Raw genomic sequence first — 7,082 nt, 5'->3', positions numbered from 1 at the left:
TTAGCTCTCTGAAGGCTGCCCCTTGGCGTTGTCAATCATGTGCATCTGAGCAATATCAGGAGCAAAGATCTCCACGTCCGCCCCTGCCGGCTCAGGCTGAGAAAGATGGCAGAGGTCTTGTGGATCTTGGTAGGATTGAAGACCCTGCAGCCGAACAGCACCAGCGTGACCCTGGGTCCCCGGATGAAATGGCGAAAAGAGTGCGTGGCCACTAGGTGGCAGCAGCCACAGGCAGCCGGGGAGCATCGCGAATGCAGAAGCCACCACCACCTGCAGCATCCGGTACGCCTTGACAGTCACCATGGCCACCCGGGAAAGCGGGATTGGGAGGTCACATGGCGGCGGAACCCTGCGCGATATGGGGCGGGTGCTTCTGAGTATCAGTGGGCCATTTGATCACTGTTTTTAACAAAACTTCTAACGTCTGTGTCAGGAGACCCTGCTGAAAACACCTTGTTCTAAAAACCTTTATAAGACCTTGCACTCCCCCCACACCTTAGGACGCATTAACTTTCATTTTCCATGGCCAGCTGCCACCGTGGAAGATCCTCTCCTGTTCCTAAGTCCTTATTCAAATTCACTTCTGACTCCGTACCTGAGTGTCCTTTGGTTTTCCGGCTGCCCTGACCTAAGCCCTCCCAAGAGCTGGATTGGAACAGTTGGCAAGCCAGCCAGGAGACCAAAGAGTGGTCGGCCGGTAGCATCTACGTGGAGAGGAGTAGTTATCTTTCTAACTTAGTACTCCTGCAGCAGGCTGCAGGGAAGTTAGGCTTTCATAAGAAAAAGGAGAGCCATTAGGCTGCCACAGCCACTGGACATCCCCTGTTAGGAGCTGCATGTACAGCCTTAGAAGAGGCCCTGGCCACTAAAGCTTCAGTTCACTGCCTAAAAGAGGAACTTACGTTAGAAAGGGACCGTCATATATGGTTGAATGAAAGGCTACGCTGTGTAGATGAGAGTTTAGAAATATTGGCATGCCAATATGCTAGAGTAAGAGGGTGTAGATTACCCAAGGGACAAGTGAGGTGTATTCTGACATTCCCTGACTGGGAACCGAAAATATGGGATCCTATTGATTTCTCTTCAGATGATGATAAGCCCCAGTCTGACTGGGGCACTGAAAATGCAAAAAGGAAGCTTGTTCATCCTCTGGGCCAACAAAAAGTTAAGTCAGAACATATTTAGTACCCTCACACCCCAGTCGGGGAAAGTGATGCTGAGGGTGCTGCTGTCGCTGTCACTGCCCCAGCACCCCCTTCTGACCAAAAGATCTTATTTACCATGCAGGACCATACCACCACTAAATTATGTGAAATTGGGAATCAGTACAGACCAAAGCCTAAGGGAGTCCTGCCAGATTGGCTACTACATCTTTTGGACACTGGTGCAGAGGGAGTGTTACTTTTAGGAAAAGAAATAAGCAAATTAGCCTCTTTACTACAAGGAATGAGCACTCGATTTTTTTTTTTTTTTAATTTAACTGTTTTCTTTAGTATTTCCTTACATAAGGCCAGTCAACCTGCTTTCACCTTCACCTGGGGGGAAAAAAAGGACTTTGTGCTCTTGCAAGGCTATTTACATAACCTATCTGCCATAGCCTGTTGGCAAAGGATTTGGTTAAGTGGAAAAATCTATTTCACTATATTGATGGCATCATGTTAACCAGTAACTCTCGGAACTAAAAGAAGCCTCAGGTTCACTGTTTTCTCCCCTTGACAGTTAGGGATAGGCAATCAATCACAACAACTTGCAATGCCTTGGCTGCCCTCTCAAATTATTAAGTGTTTGTATGATTGGGTAAGACAAAAATTATTCCTTCTGCAGTAATTAATAGGTAAAATGTTTTCCTATGCTGCATAGGCCAAAACAACTAATGGCTTTCATGGGACTGTTGGGGTACTGGAAATCTTGTGTTGCTCTTTAGACCCAAATGTTAAAACCTTTGTATATGCTAATTAGAAAATCTCATACTTGGAAATGGGATAACCGTATGTAGGCTGCTTTTGAAAAAAGGCAAACTGCGCAATAGCACAGGCACAAACACTGGGGCATAGCTCCAGACCTGCCCTGTGAATTGGATGCAGCCAGCACTGATAATCATTTTGGGTGGGGTCTATGGCAGAAGCAACATTTTAAAAAATGCCCCTCGGCTTTTGGTCACAATTATAGAAAGGGGCAGAACTGAGATTTGGTTGTCTCCAGTGCTCCCTTGCAAATCTATTTTCATTTATGCCTAAAATACTCTGAAAATCATCAGGGTATTACAGCAACTCATAACAGAATACTGACATCTCATTCCCTATTCTAGGTTCCATGTCAAATAAAGCTGAATTAGATTGTTTAAATAAACTAATCAGACAGGTAAAATCAGATAGTGTGCTCCAGAAAATTAAAATTTTGGACAAAATAAATCTCTCTTTCTTTGGCCTCACAAAGAAATTAAAGTCTTAAAATGCATACAATATTATCTTTTACCCTGTATTATGATTTACCTTAGTCCTAACCAGATCAGCCTCATTCACATCCCTAATTGAAATCTGATCTCTTCTTTTTTTTCAGTTTCTTTAGCATTTGCTACATGGAGTAATGTTATTCCTTCAGTACTTCCAGAGCTGGAGAACTCAGCAATACCCAAAGTTCCAGGGAGCTACCACGTTATATACAAAGAGCTAAGCATCTCAAAATTTAGAAATAACAGGTAAAGTTCAGGAATATTTAAATGCAATTGCTGTAATAACTTACAGTCTAGACCCTAATTTTCTTATAAACATTTTCTACATTAAGTTGTTTCCAGAAATAAAAACATTCATCAATTTTTATACTGGGTCATCAACTACAAATCATAGCAGACATTGTGTCCTAGCTCATCTATACACATTTACCAGTGTTACATTAACAGGTAGAATATAATTTATATAATGGCCTTGTTTCTCTTTTAAAGTTCCTTTTTGTTGAAGATGAAGTTCTGACTTATGGCTGACTACATGTACTTTGAATGAAGAATTAGAGCAAAGCATGTAGCTGTCAAGGACATCTGATCATTTCCGTGGTCTGTAATATTCTTCTAAGAATAATTAAATAAGTGTTTAGTTATATCATTTCCATGATCTGAACATTCTTCTAAGAGTAATTGAATAGACTAACACTTCACACTATTGTCTAACATCATGTAAATCAGTATCATATTATAACAGTGACAGTGAGAACATTGTCAAGTCTTTAGGAATTTTATGCAATCTCTAAATGTATGACTAACATTTTACCCATACACATTTAGCCAACAGAAAGTTTAAAAATCCCTTTTAATTTGGATAATACTTCCTGTATTAGTCAGGGTTCTGTGGAGAAACAGAACCAACAGGAAAGATCTATAAATATGAGATTTATAAAGGTATCTCATGCAACTGGGGTAATGGAAGAGCCCACTATCCATAGGAGAGGCAGTGAAGCTGGCAGCTCTGATGAAAGGTCTGGACGGACTTCACAGGAGAGGCTCGCTGACGGAAGAAGCAGTAAAAGAGTCTCTCTTCTTCCATAAAAGCCTTCAACTGATTGGATTATCTCATTGTGGGAGACACTCCTTAGTTGATCACAGATGTAATCGCCCACAGATGCAATCAACTGACTGATAAGCCAGCCTTCTGGTTTATCAGCCAGTCATGAAATATCCTTGCAGCAATGGTCAAGCCAGTGCTTGCCTGACCAGACTGTGGCAGGCAGGCCTTCCCCTCCTTCTAGTTCAGCTGTGCTCTCTGTGGAAAATCCCTAAACCCCCTCTCCTTGCAGGCAAGCGAGATAGGGCACATTTCCTGGTATAGAAACCCCCTCCCCTAGCCTTCAGGAACTGGTGAAGATGCACGTAGGCAAAAGAAGACATTCCTGGGGTGGGGGCCCCTCAACGGTTCAGCTCTGGGCCATTCTCAACTTAAATCAGCCAAATGTTTACCTTGTCTTTAACATGTCAAAAAGTCTATAAAAGCAAAGGTTGCCTTTTGTTCAGGGCTCAGACTTTCAGAGGCTACTCTCTGAGCCCTGTGGCCATAGCAAATAAAACCTGCTTCCTGAAACTACGGATCCTTAGTCTCAGCCTGTTCTAACTTCGCGGAGCGTTCCTGGACACCTGCGGTCTCATTCCTGGTTTTCACGCTACAAGACAACTGGGCATCATCACTTGGCCAAGCTGACACCAGAACCTAACCATCACCCTTCCTAAACACTGCTCATGTAATATATCAAACCAACTATAATTAGCACCTCACTTTTACAAGGTACAAAAACAAATCCTTTGCAACAGTTGAAATTGTTAGGTTGGGAGAACAGGGAAGGTCACCGTGACTCAAGCTGTGCAAAATGTGCCGCCCCTTCCGAATGTCACCTGACCCCCTTGCTTAAAAACTGCCCACATCAAGACCCAGGTGCGAACTCACCACCCACTACCTTGGGTTCTGTGAGCTCCACCAGACAGCGCAGGAATAAACCTCCTCACTCTAAGGTTTCTTTGTCTGCCTTTTCTCTCTTTCACCTCCTAAGCCTTTCAGAAGTAAAAAGATACCCTTTAGTGTTTGATTTTGGTAGGGCAAAATGACGAAAGTTGTTAGGTTTGAACATTATGTTAAACAGGAAAATGGGTTATTCTGAAACAATGTTTGGCTTCTTAATCAAAGTGACAAGAAAAAGCAAAATAGGAGTTAATATGATTGCAAGAAAAAGACTTAGTTTCTTTATGTGGTAGTTTGGAGCTATTATGTACCCCAGAAAAGACCATGTTCTTTTTTTTTTTTTAATGAAAATATCACTTTTATTGACAGTAAAAGCCACAATAGACAGTTTCACAGAATGGAAACGAGAGAGGCCCAAGACAACAGAGTGGATAAAATTGCAGCACACTGGTGCTTCACCCTCTTCCTCTCCCTCATCATTATCTGTTCCAACCTCCTAAAAATCCTTCTCAAGGGCAGCCATGTCCTCATGGACCTCAGAAACTCTCCTTTCTCCATCCCCTCACCCACGTACCAGTGAACAAAGGCATACATAAGGTCAAACTGGTGGTGCAGGCGAGCCCAGGCCTCAGCTGTGGTGGTGTTCAGCATGCACACAACTTGCTGGACCTTCACAAGGCCTCCACCAGGTACCACAGTGGGAGGCTGTTGCTTCCCACAGACCGGAACTCGAAGGATATTAAGGAATGACCAGAAAGAGACAGGATGAGGGGGTCTGACGATCAGTGATAACAGACAACAGACAACTTTATTCTTAACCAAATCCTGCTTATATACTGCAGGTGACAAAAGGCATGCATGCATTCTCTGAGGGAACAGAGTGCTTATCTTTCAGTGCTCTTCCTTCATACTTAAGATAACCATTTGGGGTAAACAAACATTCTCTTCCTCCCAGACTGTTCTACATAAAGCAGATAACAATCTCCACAGTTCACTGCTGCCACCATCCTGATGCCAGCTGCTCCCAACTAATTCCGGAGGTCTTGTTTTAACCCTAGCTCCTACAGGAGGCTAGAAATTAATGTTAACCTTGAAGCCAATGTGACACCAATCCACAAACTAGTCTTAATGGTAGCAATGGTGGCATTAACATCTTTGGGAACCACATTGCCACAATAAAACAGGCATCAAACCATGCATTTACCATGGCAAGGTTCACATTTTACCATCTGGTTGGCCAGCTCAAAGCAAGTGTTCTAATTTGCAAGCTTCTGGAATGTGCTATACCTGCTTTTTAAAAGGGGAATTTAATAAGTTGCAAGTTTACATTCTAAGGCCATGAAAATATCCAAATTAAGTCAAGGTTATAAGAATGTACAAATTAAGGCATCCAGGGAAAGATAACTGGGTTCAAGAAGGCTGATGAAGTTTGAGGTTTCTCTCAGCTAGAAAGGTACATGACAACATCAACTAGTTTTCTCTCCAGGAATCTTCAACAGCTTCCCCAGGGCCCCACCTGTTCTGTGGGCTGTATCAGTTCTAGTGGCTCTTTTGGTTCTGGTGGCTCTAAAGCTTTTTTCAAAATAGTTCCCTCTTAAAGGGCTCCAGTAAGCAACCCCTCCTTGAATGGGTGGAGACACATCACCATGGAAACTATCTAATCAAAAGTTACCACCCACAGTTGGGTGAATCACATTTCCATGGAAACAATCAGAAAGATTCCACCCAGCAATACTGAATGACAATTAAAGGACATGGCTTTTCCGGGATACATAACAGCTTCAGACCAACACAGCAAGCATCAGTAATCTCTGCTACAGTCGGCTATTCATGGTAGGCTTTCTCAGCAGAGATGACAAGGGCATATGTGGCCAAAGGAAAGTGGATGTAGGGATAGGGCAGCATATTGGTCTGGAATTCTGTAAGCTCAATATTCAGATCACCATCTACCCTGAGGGCAGCAGTAATGGAGGACATACTCTGGCTAAAAATACAGGTTAAAGTTGGTGTAAATTGAATGCTCAATATTGAGGTTCCTATGACAGAAGTGGCTGTCATCATCTACTATGAAGGCACAATCGGTGCTCTTGGGTGGTGTGGATGATGAGGATGAAACTGTAGGGCTTGACTACAGCTGTGGAAACCTGGGGGACTGGGTAAATGGAGAACTCCAGCTTGGACTTCTTGCCATAATCAAAAGAAAAACATTCCATCAGCAGGGAGGTGAACCCAGAACTGGTTCCCTCATCAAAGCTCTGGAAAACCAAGAAGCCCTGAAGACCTGTGCACTGGTTAGCCAGCTTGCAAATTCTGTTCAAAACCAGGTCAATGATCTCCTTGCCAATGGTGTAGTGCCCCCTTAGTTTTTGCCAGCATCTTCCTTGCCTGTGATGAACTGAGGGTGGAAGAGCTGGCAGTAGTGCCAGTGCGAACTTCATAAATGACTGTAGGTCACTGGGCATGTGATTGCCAGCACCTGTCTCACTGAAGAAAGTGTTGGAGGAGTCATCTCCTCCCCCAATGGTATTGTCACTTGGGTCTGGCCGTCAGGCTGCATGCTGTGTTCCAGGCAGCAGTACTCCTATCAGGCTTTGCCAATCTGGACACAAGCTGGCCAATGTGAATGGTGATGCACTCATGCAT

At 43.5% G+C, this 7,082-nt stretch overlaps 1 pseudogene; it reads right to left on the bottom strand.

Moving 5' to 3' along the window:
- Positions 1 to 7,082, bottom strand: LOC143655261 (tubulin alpha-1C chain-like; annotated as a pseudogene).

Source organism: Tamandua tetradactyla, chromosome 14 (assembly GCF_023851605.1).
Source record: "Tamandua tetradactyla isolate mTamTet1 chromosome 14, mTamTet1.pri, whole genome shotgun sequence".
Lineage (NCBI taxonomy): Eukaryota > Metazoa > Chordata > Mammalia > Pilosa > Myrmecophagidae > Tamandua > Tamandua tetradactyla.
The sequence above is the reverse complement of the archived record's forward strand: the minus strand, read 5'-3'. Positions and strand labels throughout refer to the sequence as shown.